The sequence below is a fragment of the Rattus norvegicus genome, chromosome 14, assembly GCF_021556685.1.
Source record: "Rattus norvegicus strain SHRSP/BbbUtx chromosome 14, alternate assembly SHRSP_T2T, whole genome shotgun sequence".
NCBI classification, from domain to species: domain Eukaryota; kingdom Metazoa; phylum Chordata; class Mammalia; order Rodentia; family Muridae; genus Rattus; species Rattus norvegicus.
The window spans coordinates 48513425-48527508 of NC_141547.1; positions in this window are offsets into that span (position 1 = coordinate 48513425).

A 14084-nucleotide genomic window follows, 5' to 3' on the forward strand; every position below is an offset into this window, starting at 1 on the left:
AATTGAGTAGGTTCCCAATAGGATTCGCATGTAATAAGCTTGTTATTCAAGATAGAGCAACGTTTTAACGAACTGAAACACTGTTTCTTTGTGAATTCAGTTAGTTCCTAGTAGCCTGCTCTTGTAATATGTGTACTTTTCAAGATTTATACAAATTTGGTGAGCCGAATCTGAGTAACATGGTGAATTCGGTTAATTCCCAATAGGCCGCAGTAGTAATAAGTGGACTGTTCGGGATATAGAAAAATTTTCACGAATGGAATCAAAATTTCTAGGCGAATTCAGTGAGTTCCCTTGGGACATGCTTGTATGAGTTTGCTTTTCAATATCGAGCAACATTTTAAGGAACGGAATCCAAGTATCATGGTGTATTGAATAGGTTCCCAATAGGATTCGCATGTAATAAGCTTGTTATTCAAGATAGAGCAACGTTTTAACGAACTGAAACACTGTTTCTTTGTGAATTCAGTTAGTTCCTAGTAGCCTGCTCTTGTAATATGTGTACTATTAAAGATTTATAAAAATTTGGTCAGCCGAATCTGAGTAACATGGTGAATTCGGTTAGTTCCCAATAGGCCGCAGTAGTAATAAGTGGACTGTTCGGGATATAGAAAAATTTTCACGAATGGAATCAAAATTTCTAGGCGAATTCAGTGAGTTCCCAATGGGACATGCTTGTATGAGTTTGCTTTTCAATATCGAGCAACATTTTAAGGAACGGAATCCAAGTATCATGGCGAATTGAGTAGGTTCCCAATAGGATTCGCATGTAATAAGCTTGTTATTCAAGATAGAGCAACGTTTTAACGAACTGAAACACTGTTTCTTTGTGAATTCAGTTAGTTCCTAGTAGCCTGCTCTTGTAATATGTGTACTTTTCAAGATTTATAAAAATTTGGTCAGCCGAATCTGAGTAACATGGTGAATTCGGTTAGTTCCCAATAGGCCGCAGTAGTAATAAGTGGACTGTTCGGGATGTAGAAAAATTTTCACGAATGGAATCAAAATTTCTAGGCGAATTCAGTGAGTTCCCAATGGGACATGCTTGTATGAGTTTGCTTTTCAATATCGAGCAATATTTTAAGGAACGGAATCCAAGTATCATTGCGAATTGAGTAGGTTCCCAATAGGATTGGCATGTAATAAGCTTGTTATTCAAGATAGAGCAACGTTTTAACGAACTGAAACACTGTTTCTTTGTGAATTCAGTTAGTTCCTAGTAGCCTGCTCTTGTAATATGTGTACTTTTCAAGATTTATACAAATTTGGTGAGCCGAATATGAGTAACATGGTGAATTCGGTTAATTCCCAATAGGCCGCAGTAGTAATAAGTGGACTGTTCGGGTTATAGAAAAATTTTCACGAATGGAATCAAAATTTCTAGGCGAATTCAGTGAGTTCCCAATGGGACATGCTTGTATGAGTTTGCTTTTCAATATCGAGCAACATTTTAAGGAACGGAATCTAAGTATCATGGTGAATTGAATAGGTTCCCAATAGGATTCGCATGTAATAAGCTTGTTATTCAAGATAGAGCAACGTTTTAACGAACTGAAACACTGTTTCTTTGTGAATTCAGTTAGTTCCTAGTAGCCTGCTCTTGTAATATGTGTACTTTTAAAGATTTATAAAAATTTGGTCAGCCGAATCTGAGTAACATGGTGAATTCGGTTAGTTCCCAATAGGCCGCAGTAGTAATAAGTGGACTGTTCGGGATATAGAAAAATTTTCACGAATGGAATCAAAATTTCTAGGCGAATTCAGTGAGTTCCCAATGGGACATGCTTGTATGAGTTTGCTTATCAATATCGAGCAACATTTTAAGGAACGGAATCTAAGTATCATGGTGAATTGAATAGGTTCCCAATAGGATTCGCATGTAATAAGCCTGTTATTCAAGATAGAGTAACGTTTTAACGAACTGAAACACTGTTTCTTCGTGAATTCAGTTAGTTCCTAGTAGCCTGCTCTTGTAATATGTGTACTTTTAAAGATTTATAAAAATTTGGTCAGCCGAATCTGAGTAACATGGTGAATTCGGCTAGTTCCCAATAGGCCGCAGTAGTAATAAGTGGACTGTTCGGGATATAGAAAAATTTTCACGAATGGAATCAAAATTTCTAGGCGAATTCAGTGAGTTCCCAATGGGACATGCTTGTATGAGTTTGCTTTTCAATATCGAGCAACATTTTAAGGAACGGAATCCAAGTATCATTGTGAATTGAGTAGATTCCCAATAGGATTCGCATGTAATAAGCTTGTTATTCAAGATAGAGCAACGTTTAAACGAACTGAAACACTGTTTCTTTGTGAATTCAGTTAGTTCCTAGTAGCCTGCTCTTGTAATCTGTGTACTTTTCAAGATTTATAAAAATTTGGTCAGCCAAATCTGAGTAACATGGTGAATTCGGTTAGTTCCCAATAGGCCGCAGTAGTAATAAGTGGACTGTTCGGGATATAGAAAAATTTTCACGATTGGAATCAAAATTTCTAGGCGAATTCAGTGAGTTCCCAATGGGACATGCTTGTATGAGTTTGCTTTTCAATATCGAGCAACATTTTAAGGAACGGAATCCAAGTATCATGGCGAATTGAGTAGGTTCCCAATAGGATTCGCATGTAATAAGCTTGTTATTCAAGATAGAGCAACGTTTTAACGAACTGAAACACTGTTTCTTTGTGAATTCAGTTAGTTCCTAGTAGCCTGCTCTTGTAATATGTGTACTTTTAAAGATTTATAAAAATTTGGTCAGCCGAATCTGAGTAACATGGTGAATTCGGTTAGTTCCCAATAGGCCGCAGTAGTAATAAGTGGACTGTTCGGGATGTAGAAAAATTTTCACGAATGGAATCAAAATATCTAGGCGAATTCAGTGAGTTCCCAATGGGACATGCTTGTATGAGTTTGCTTTTCAATATCGAGCAACATTTTAAGGAACGGAATCCAAGTATCATGGCGAATTGAGTAGGTTCCCAATAGGATTCGCATGTAATAAGCTTGTTATTCAAGATAGAGCAACATTTTAACGAACTGAAACACTGTTTCTTTGTGAATTCAGTTAGTTCCTAGTAGCCTGCTCTTGTAATATGTGTACTTTTCAAGATTTATACAAATTTGGTGAGCCGAATCTGAGTAACATGGTGAATTCGGTTAATTCCCAATAGGCCGCAGTAGTAATAAGTGGACTGTTCGGGATATAGAAAAATTTTCACGAATGGAATCAAAATTTCTAGGCGAATTCAGTGAGTTCCCTTGGGACATGCTTGTATGAGTTTGCTTTTCAATATCGAGCAACATTTTAAGGAACGGAATCTAAGTATCATGGTGAATTGAATAGGTTCCCAATAGGATTCGCATGTAATAAGCTTGTTATTCAAGATAGAGCAACGTTTTAACGAACTGAAACACTGTTTCTTTGTGAATTCAGTTAGTTCCTAGTAGCCTGCTCTTGTAATATGTGTACTATTAAAAATTTATAAAAATTTGGTCAGCCGAATCTGAGTAACATGGTGAATTCGGTTAGTTCCCAATAGGCCACAGTAGTAATAAGTGGACTGTTCGGGATATAGAAAAATTTTCACGATTGGAATCAAAATTTCTAGGCGAATTCAGTGAGTTCCCAATGGGACATGCTTGTATGAGTTTGCTTTTCAATATCGAGCAACATTTTAAGGAACGGAATCCAAGTATCATGGCGAATTGAGTAGGTTCCCAATAGGATTCGCATGTAATAAGCTTGTTATTCAAGATAGAGCAACGTTTTAACGAACTGAAACACTGTTTCTTTGTGAATTCAGTTAGTTCCTAGTAGCCTGCTCTTGTAATATGTGTACTTTTCAAGATTTATAAAAATTTGGTCAGCCGAATCTGAGTAACATGGTGAATTCGGTTAGTTCCCAATAGGCCGCAGTAGTAATAAGTGGACTGTTCGGGATGTAGAAAAATTTTCACGAATGGAATCAAAATTTCTAGGCGAATTCAGTGAGTTCCCAATGGGACATGCTTGTATGAGTTTGCTTTTCAATATCGAGCAATATTTTAAGGAACGGAATCCAAGTATCATTGCGAATTGATTAGGTTCCCAATAGGATTCGCATGTAATAAGCTTGTTATTCAAGATAGAGCAACGTTTTAACGAACTGAAACACTGTTTCTTTGTGAATTCAGTTAGTTCCTAGTAGCCTGCTCTTGTAATATGTGTACTTTTCAAGATTTATACAAATTTGGTGAGCCGAATCTGAGTAACATGGTGAATTCGGTTAATTCCCAATAGGCCGCAGTAGTAATAAGTGGACTGTTCGGGATATAGAAAAATTTTCACGAATGGAATCAAAATTTCTAGGCGAATTCAGTGAGTTCCCAATGGGACATGCTTGTATGAGTTTGCTTTTCAATATCGAGCAACATTTTAAGGAACGGAATCTAAGTATCATGGTGAATTGAATAGGTTCCCAATAGGATTCGCATGTAATAAGCTTGTTATTCAAGATAGAGCAACGTTTTAACGAACTGAAACACTGTTTCTTTGTGAATTCAGTTAGTTCCTAGTAGCCTGCTCTTGTAATATGTGTACTTTTCAAGATTTATAAAAATTTGGTCAGCCGAATCTGAGTAACATGGTGAATTCGGTTAGTTCCCAATAGGCCGCAGTAGTAATAAGTGGACTGTTCGGGATATAGAAAAATTTTCACGAATGGAATCAAAATTTCTAGGCGAATTCAGTGAGTTCCCAATGGGACATGCTTGTATGAGTTTGCTTATCAATATCGAGCAACATTTTAAGGAACGGAATCTAAGTATCATGGTGAATTGAATAGGTTCCCAATAGGATTCGCATGTAATAAGCCTGTTATTCAAGATAGAGTAACGTTTTAACGAACTGAAACACTGTTTCTTCGTGAATTCAGTTAGTTCCTAGTAGCCTGCTCTTGTAATATGTGTACTTTTAAAGATTTATAAAAATTTGGTCAGCCGAATCTGAGTAACATGGTGAATTCGGCTAGTTCCCAATAGGCCGCAGTAGTAATAAGTGGACTGTTCGGGATATAGAAAAATTTTCACGAATGGAATCAAAATTTCTAGGCGAATTCAGTGAGTTCCCAATGGGACATGCTTGTATGAGTTTGCTTTTCAATATCGAGCAACATTTTAAGGAACGGAATCCAAGTATCATGGTGAATTGAGTAGATTCCCAATACGATTCGCATGTAATAAGCTTGTTATTCAAGATAGAGCAACGTTTAAACGAACTGAAACACTGTTTCTTTGTGAATTCAGTTAGTTCCTAGTAGCCTGCTCTTGTAATATGTGTACATTTAAAGATTTATAAAAATTTGGTCAGCCGAATCTGAGTAACCTGGTGAATTCGGTTAGTTCCCAATAGGCCGCAGTAGTAATAAGTGGACTGTTCGGGATATAGAAAAATTTTCACGATTGGAATCAAAATTTCTAGGCGAATTCACTGAGTTCCCAATGGGACATGCTTGTATGAGTTTGCTTTTCAATATCGAGCAACATTTTAAGGAACGGAATCCAAGTATCATGGCGAATTGAGTAGGTTCCCAATAGGATTTGCATGTAATAAGCTTGTTATTCAAGATAGAGCAACGTTTTAACGAACTGAAACACTGTTTCTTTGTGAATTCAGTTAGTTCCTAGTAGCCTGCTCTTGTAATATGTGTACTTTTAAAGATTTATAAAAATTTGGTCAGCCGAATCTGAGTAACATGGTGAATTCGGTTAGTTCCCAATAGGCCGCAGTAGTAATAGGTGGACTGTTCGGGATATAGAAAAATTTTCACGAATGGAATCAAAATTTCTAGGCGAATTCAGTGAGTTCCCAATGGGACATGCTTGTATGAGTTTGCTTTTCAATATCGAGCAACATTTTAAGGAACGGAATCCAAGTATCATTGTGAATTGAGTAGATTCCCAATAGGATTCGCATGTAATAAGCTTGTTATTCAAGATAGAGCAACGTTTAAACGAACTGAAACACTGTGTCTTTGTGAATTCAGTTAGTTCCTAGTAGCCTGCTCTTGTAATCTGTGTACTTTTAAAGATTTATAAAAATTTGGTCAGCCGAATCTGAGTAACATGGTGAATTCGGTTAGTTCCCAATAGGCCGCAGTAGTAATAAGTGGACTGTTCGGGATATAGAAAAATTTTCAGGGTTGGAATCAAAATTTCTAGGCGAATTCAGTGAGTTCCCAATGGGACATGCTTGTATGATTTTGCTTTTCAATATCGAGCAACATTTTAAGGAACGGAATCCAAGTATCATGGCGAATTGAGTAGGTTCCCAATAGGATTCGCATGTAATAAGCTTGTTATTCAAGATAGAGCAACGTTTTAACGAACTGAAACACTGTTTCTTTGTGAATTCAGTTAGTTCCTAGTAGCCTGCTCTTGTAATATGTGTACTTTTAAAGATTTATAAAAATTTGGTCAGCCGAATCTGAGTAACATGGTGAATTCGGTTAGTTCCCAATAGGCCGCAGTAGTAATAAGTGGACTGTTCGGGATGTAGAAAAATTTTCACGAATGGAATCAAAATTTCTAGGCGAATTCAGTGAGTTCCCAATGGGACATGCTTGTATGAGTTTGCTTTTCAATATCGAGCAACATTTTAAGGAACGGAATCCAAGTATCATGGCGAATTGAGTAGGTTCCCAATAGGATTCGCATGTAATAAGCTTGTTATTCAAGATAGAGCAACGTTTTAACGAACTCAAACACTGTTTCTTTGTGAATTCAGTTAGTTCCTAGTAGCCTGCTCTTGTAATCTGTGTACTTTTAAAGATTTATAAAAATTTGGTCAGCCGAATCTGAGTAACATGGTGAATTCGGTTAGTTCCCAATAGGCCGCAGTAGTAATAAGTGGACTGTTCGGGATATAGAAAAATTTTCACGAATGGAATCAAAATTTCTAGGAGAATTCAGTGAGTTCCCAATGGGACATGCTTGTATGAGTTTGCTTTTCAATATCGAGCAACATTTTAAGGAACGGAATCTAAGTATCATGGTGAATTGAATAGGTTCCCAATAGGATTCGCATGTAATAAGCTTGTTATTCAAGATAGAGCAACGTTTTAACGAACTGAAACACTGTTTCTTTGTGAATTCAGTTAGTTCCTAGTAGCCAGATCTTGTAATATGTGTACTTTTAAAGATTTATAAAAATTTGGTGAGCCGAATCTGAGTAACATGGTGAATTCGGTTAGTTCCCAATAGGCCGCAGTAGTAATAAGTGGACTGTTCGGGATATAGAAAAATTTTCAAGAAAGAATCAAAATTTCTAGGCGTATTCAGTGAGTTCCCAATGGGTCATGCTTGTATGAGTTTGCTTTTCAATATCGAGCAACATTTTAAGGAACGGAATCCAAGTATCATTGCGAATTGAGTAGGTTCCCAATAGAATTCAGATGTAATAAGCTTGTTATTCAAGATAGAGCAAAGTTTTAACGAACTGAAACACTGTTTCTTTGTGAATTCAGTTAGTTCCTAGTAGCCTGCTCTTGTAATCTGTGTACTTTTAAAGATTTATAAAAATTTGGTCAGCCGAATCTGAGTAACATGGTGAATTCGGTTAGTTCCCAATAGGCCGCAGTAGTAATAAGTGGACTGTTCGGGATATAGAAAAATTTTCACGATTGGAATCAAAATTTCTAGGCGAATTCAGTGAGTTCCCAATGGGACATGCTTGTATGAGTTTGCTTTTCAATATCGAGCAACATTTTAAGGAACGGAATCCAAGTATCATGGCGAATTGAGTAGGTTCCCAATAGGATTCGCATGTAATAAGCTTGTTATTCAAGATAGAGCAACGTTTTAACGAACTGAAACACTGTTTCTTTGTGAATTCAGTTAGTTCCTAGTAGCCTGCTCTTGTAATATGTGTACTTTTCAAGATTTATAAAAATTTGGTCAGCCGAATCTGAGTAACATGGTGAATTCGGTTAGTTCCCAATAGGCCGCAGTACTAATAAGTGGACTGTTCGGGATGTAGAAAAATTTTCACGAATGGAATCAAAATTTCTAGGCGAATTCAGTGAGTTCCCAATGGGACATGCTTGTATGAGTTTGCTTTTCAATATCGAGCAATATTTTAAGGAACGGAATCCAAGTATCATTGCGAATTGAGTAGGTTCCCAATAGGATTCGCATGTAATAAGCTTGATATTCAAGATAGAGCAACGTTTTAACGAACTGAAACACTGTTTCTTTGTGAATTCAGTTAGTTCCTAGTAGCCTGCTCTTGTAATATGTGTACTTTTAAAGATTTATAAAATTTTGGTGAGCCGAATCTGAGTAACATGGTGAATTCGGTTAGTTCCCAATAGGCCGCAGTAGTAATAAGTGGACTGTTCGGGATATAGAAAAATTTTCACGAATGGAATCAAAATTTCTAGGCGAATTCAGTGAGTTCCCAATGGGACATGCTTGTATGAGTTTGCTTTTCAATATCGAGCAACATTTTAAGGAACGGAATCCAAGTATCATGGTGAATTGAGTAGATTCCCAATAGGATTCGCATGTAATAAGCTTGTTATTCAAGATAGAGCAACGTTTAAACGAACTGAAACACTGTTTCTTTGTGAATTCAGTTAGTTCCTAGTAGCCTGCTCTTGTAATCTGTGTACTTTTAAAGATTTATAAAAATTTGGTCAGCCGAATCTGAGTAACATGGTGAATTCGGTTAGTTCCCAATAGGCCGCAGTAGTAATAAGTGGACTGTTCGGGATATAGAAAAATTTTCACGAATGGAATCAAAATTTCTAGGCGAATTCAGTGAGTTCCCAATGGGACATGCTTGTATGAGTTTGCTTTTCAATATCGAGCAACATTTTAAGGAACGGAATCCAAGTATCATGGCGAATTGAGTAGGTTCCCAATAGGATTCGCATGTAATAAGCTTGTTATTCAAGATAGAGCAACGTTTTAACGAACTGAAACACTGTTTCTTTGTGAATTCAGTTAGTTCCTAGTAGCCTGCTCTTGTAATATGTGTACTTTTAAAGATTTATAAAAATTTGGTCAGCCGAATCTGAGTAACATGGTGAATTCGGTTAGTTCCCAATAGGCCGCAGTAGTAATAAGTGGACTGTTCGGGATGTAGAAAAATTTTCACGAATGGAATCAAAATATCTAGGCGAATTCAGTGAGTTCCCAATGGGACATGCTTGTATGAGTTTGCTTTTCAATATCGAGCAACATTTTAAGGAACGGAATCCAAGTATCATGGCGAATTGAGTAGGTTCCCAATAGGATTCGCATGTAATAAGCTTGTTATTCAAGATAGAGCAACGTTTTAACGAACTGAAACACTGTTTCTTTGTGAATTCAGTTAGTTCCTAGTAGCCTGCTCTTGTAATATGTGTACTTTTCAAGATTTATACAAATTTGGTGAGCCGAATCTGAGTAACATGGTGAATTCGGTTAATTCCCAATAGGCCGCAGTAGTAATAAGTGGACTGTTCGGGATATAGAAAAATTTTCACGAATGGAATCAAAATTTCTAGGCGAATTCAGTGAGTTCCCTTGGGACATGCTTGTATGAGTTTGCTTTTCAATATCGAGCAACATTTTAAGGAACGGAATCTAAGTATCATGGTGAATTGAATAGGTTCCCAATAGGATTCGCATGTAATAAGCTTGTTATTCAAGATAGAGCAACGTTTTAACGAACTGAAACACTGTTTCTTTGTGAATTCAGTTAGTTCCTAGTAGCCTGCTCTTGTAATATGTGTACTATTAAAGATTTATAAAAATTTGGTCAGCCGAATCTGAGTAACATGGTGAATTCGGTTAGTTCCCAATAGGCCACAGTAGTAATAAGTGGACTGTTCGGGATATAGAAAAATTTTCACGATTGGAATCAAAATTTCTAGGCGAATTCAGTGAGTTCCCAATGGGACATGCTTGTATGAGTTTGCTTTTCAATATCGAGCAACATTTTAAGGAACGGAATCCAAGTATCATGGCGAATTGAGTAGGTTCCCAATAGGATTCGCATGTAATAAGCTTGTTATTCAAGATAGAGCAACGTTTTAACGAACTGAAACACTGTTTCTTTGTGAATTCAGTTAGTTCCTAGTAGCCTGCTCTTGTAATATGTGTACTTTTCAAGATTTATAAAAATTTGGTCAGCCGAATCTGAGTAACATGGTGAATTCGGTTAGTTCCCAATAGGCCGCAGTAGTAATAAGTGGACTGTTCGGGATGTAGAAAAATTTTCACGAATGGAATCAAAATTTCTAGGCGAATTCAGTGAGTTCCCAATGGGACATGCTTGTATGAGTTTGCTTTTCAATATCGAGCAATATTTTAAGGAACGGAATCCAAGTATCATTGCGAATTGAGTAGGTTCCCAATAGGATTCGCATGTAATAAGCTTGTTATTCAAGATAGAGCAACGTTTTAACGAACTGAAACACTGTTTCTTTGTGAATTCAGTTAGTTCCTAGTAGCCTGCTCTTGTAATATGTGTACTTTTCAAGATTTATAAAAATTTGGTCAGCCAAATCTGAGTAACATGGTGAATTCCGTTAGTTCCCAATAGGCCGCAGTAGTAATAAGTGGACTGTTCGGGATATAGAAAAATTTTCACGAATGGAATCAAAATTTCTAGGCGAATTCAGTGAGTTCCCAATGGGACATGCTTGTATGAGTTTGCTTTTCAATATCGAGCAACATTTTAAGGAACGGAATCTAAGTATCATGGTGAATTGAATAGGTTCCCAATAGGATTCGCATGTAATAAGCTTGTTATTCAAGATAGAGCAACGTTTTAACGAACTGAAACACTGTTTCTTTGTGAATTCAGTTAGTTCCTAGTAGCCTGCTCTTGTAATATGTGTACTTTTAAAGATTTATAAAAATTTGGTCAGCCGAATCTGAGTAACATGGTGAATTCGGTTAGTTCCCAATAGGCCGCAGTAGTAATAAGTGGACTGTTCGGGATATAGAAAAATTTTCACGAATGGAATCAAAATTTCTAGGCGAATTCAGTGAATTCCCAATGGGACATGCTTGTATGAGTTTGCTTATCAATATCGAGCAACATTTTAAGGAACGGAATCTAAGTATCATGGTGAATTGAATAGGTTCCCAATAGGATTCGCATGTAATAAGCCTGTTATTCAAGATAGAGTAACGTTTTAACGAACTGAAACACTGTTTCTTCGTGAATTCAGTTAGTTCCTAGTAGCCTGCTCTTGTAATATGTGTACTTTTAAAGATTTATAAAAATTTGGTCAGCCGAATCTGAGTAACATGGTGAATTCGGCTAGTTCCCAATAGGCCGCAGTAGTAATAAGTGGACTGTTCGGGATATAGAAAAATTTTCACGAATGGAATCAAAATTTCTAGGCGAATTCAGTGAGTTCCCAATGGGACATGCTTGTATGAGTTTGCTTTTCAATATCGAGCAACATTTTAAGGAACGGAATCCAAGTATCATGGTGAATTGAGTAGATTCCCAATACGATTCGCATGTAATAAGCTTGTTATTCAAGATAGAGCAACGTTTAAACGAACTGAAACACTGTTTCTTTGTGAATTCAGTTAGTTCCTAGTAGCCTGCTCTTGTAATATGTGTACATTTAAAGATTTATAAAAATTTGGTCAGCCGAATCTGAGTAACCTGGTGAATTCGGTTAGTTCCCAATAGGCCGCAGTAGTAATAAGTGGACTGTTCGGGATATAGAAAAATTTTCACGATTGGAATCAAAATTTCTAGGCGAATTCACTGAGTTCCCAATGGGACATGCTTGTATGAGTTTGCTTTTCAATATCGAGCAACATTTTAAGGAACGGAATCCAAGTATCATGGCGAATTGAGTAGGTTCCCAATAGGATTCGCATGTAATAAGCTTGTTATTCAAGATAGAGCAACGTTTTAACGAACTGAAACACTGTTTCTTTGTGAATTCAGTTAGTTCCTAGTAGCCTGCTCTTGTAATATGTGTACTTTTAAAGATTTATAAAAATTTGGTCAGCCGAATCTGAGTAACATGGTGAATTCGGTTAGTTCCCAATAGGCCGCAGTAGTAATAGGTGGACTGTTCGGGATATAGAAAAATTTTCACGAATGGAATCAAAATTTCTAGGCGAATTCTGTTTGTTCCCAATGGGACATGCTTGTATGAGTTTGCTTTTCAATATCGAGCAACATTTTAAGGAACGGAATCCAAGTATCATTGTGAATTGAGTAGATTCCCAATAGGATTCGCATGTAATAAGCTTGTTATTCAAGATAGAGCAACGTTTAAACGAACTGAAACACTGTGTCTTTGTGAATTCAGTTAGTTCCTAGTAGCCTGCTCTTGTAATCTGTGTACTTTTAAAGATTTATAAAAATTTGGTCAGCCGAATCTGAGTAACATGGTGAATTCGGTTAGTTCCCAATAGGCCGCAGTAGTAATAAGTGGACTGTTCGGGATATAGAAAAATTTTCAGGGTTGGAATCAAAATTTCTAGGCGAATTCAGTGAGTTCCCAATGGGACATGCTTGTATGATTTTGCTTTTCAATATCGAGCAACATTTTAAGGAACGGAATCCAAGTATCATGGCGAATTGAGTAGGTTCCCAATAGGATTCGCATGTAATAAGCTTGTTATTCAAGATAGAGCAACGTTTTAACGAACTGAAACACTGTTTCTTTGTGAATTCAGTTAGTTCCTAGTAGCCTGCTCTTGTAATATGTGTACTTTTAAAGATTTATAAAAATTTGGTCAGCCGAATCTGAGTAACATGGTGAATTCGGTTAGTTCCCAATAGGCCGCAGTAGTAATAAGTGGACTGTTCGGGATGTAGAAAAATTTTCACGAATGGAATCAAAATTTCTAGGCGAATTCAGTGAGTTCCCAATGGGACATGCTTGTATGAGTTTGCTTTTCAATATCGAGCAACATTTTAAGGAACGGAATCCAAGTATCATGGCGAATTGAGTAGGTTCCCAATAGGATTCGCATGTAATAAGCTTGTTATTCAAGATAGAGCAACGTTTTAACGAACTGAAACACTGTTTCTTTGTGAATTCAGTTAGTTCCTAGTAGCCTGCTCTTGTAATATGTGTACTTTTAAAGATTTATAAAAATTTGGTCAGCCGAATCTGAGTAACATGGTGAATTCGGTTAGTTCCCAATAGGCCGCAGTAGTAATAAGTGGACTGTTCGGGATATAGAAAAATTTTCACGAATGGAATCAAAATTTCTAGGAGAATTCAGTGAGTTCCCAATGGGACATGCTTGTATGAGTTTGCTTTTCAATATCGAGCAACATTTTAAGGAACGGAATCTAAGTATCATGGTGAATTGAATAGGTTCCCAATAGGATTCGCATGTAATAAGCTTGTTATTCAAGATAGAGCAACGTTTTAACGAACTGAAACACTGTTTCTTTGTGAATTCAGTTAGTTCCTAGTAGCCAGATCTTGTAATATGTGTACTTTTAAAGATTTATAAAAATTTGGTGAGCCGAATCTGAGTAACATGGTGAATTCGGTTAGTTCCCAATAGGCCGCAGTAGTAATAAGTGGACTGTTCGGGATATAGAAAAATTTTCAAGAAAGAATCAAAATTTCTAGGCGTATTCAGTGAGTTCCCAATGGGTCATGCTTGTATGAGTTTGCTTTTCAATATCGAGCAACATTTTAAGGAACGGAATCCAAGTATCATTGCGAATTGAGTAGGTTCCCAATAGAATTCGCATGTAATAAGCTTGTTATTCAAGATAGAGCAAAGTTTTAACGAACTGAAACACTGTTTCTTTGTGAATTCAGTTAGTTCCTAGTAGCCTGCTCTTGTAATCTGTGTACTTTTAAAGATTTATAAAAATTTGGTCAGCCGAATCTGAGTAACATGGTGAATTCGGTTAGTTCCCAATAGGCCGCAGTAGTAATAAGTGGACTGTTCGGGATATAGAAAAATTTTCACGAATGGAATCAAAATTTCTAGGAGAATTCAGTGAGTTCCCAATGGGACATGCTTGTATGAGTTTGCTTTTCAATATCGAGCAACATTTTAAGGAACGGAATCTAAGTATCATGGTGAATTGAATAGGTTCCCAATAGGATTCGCA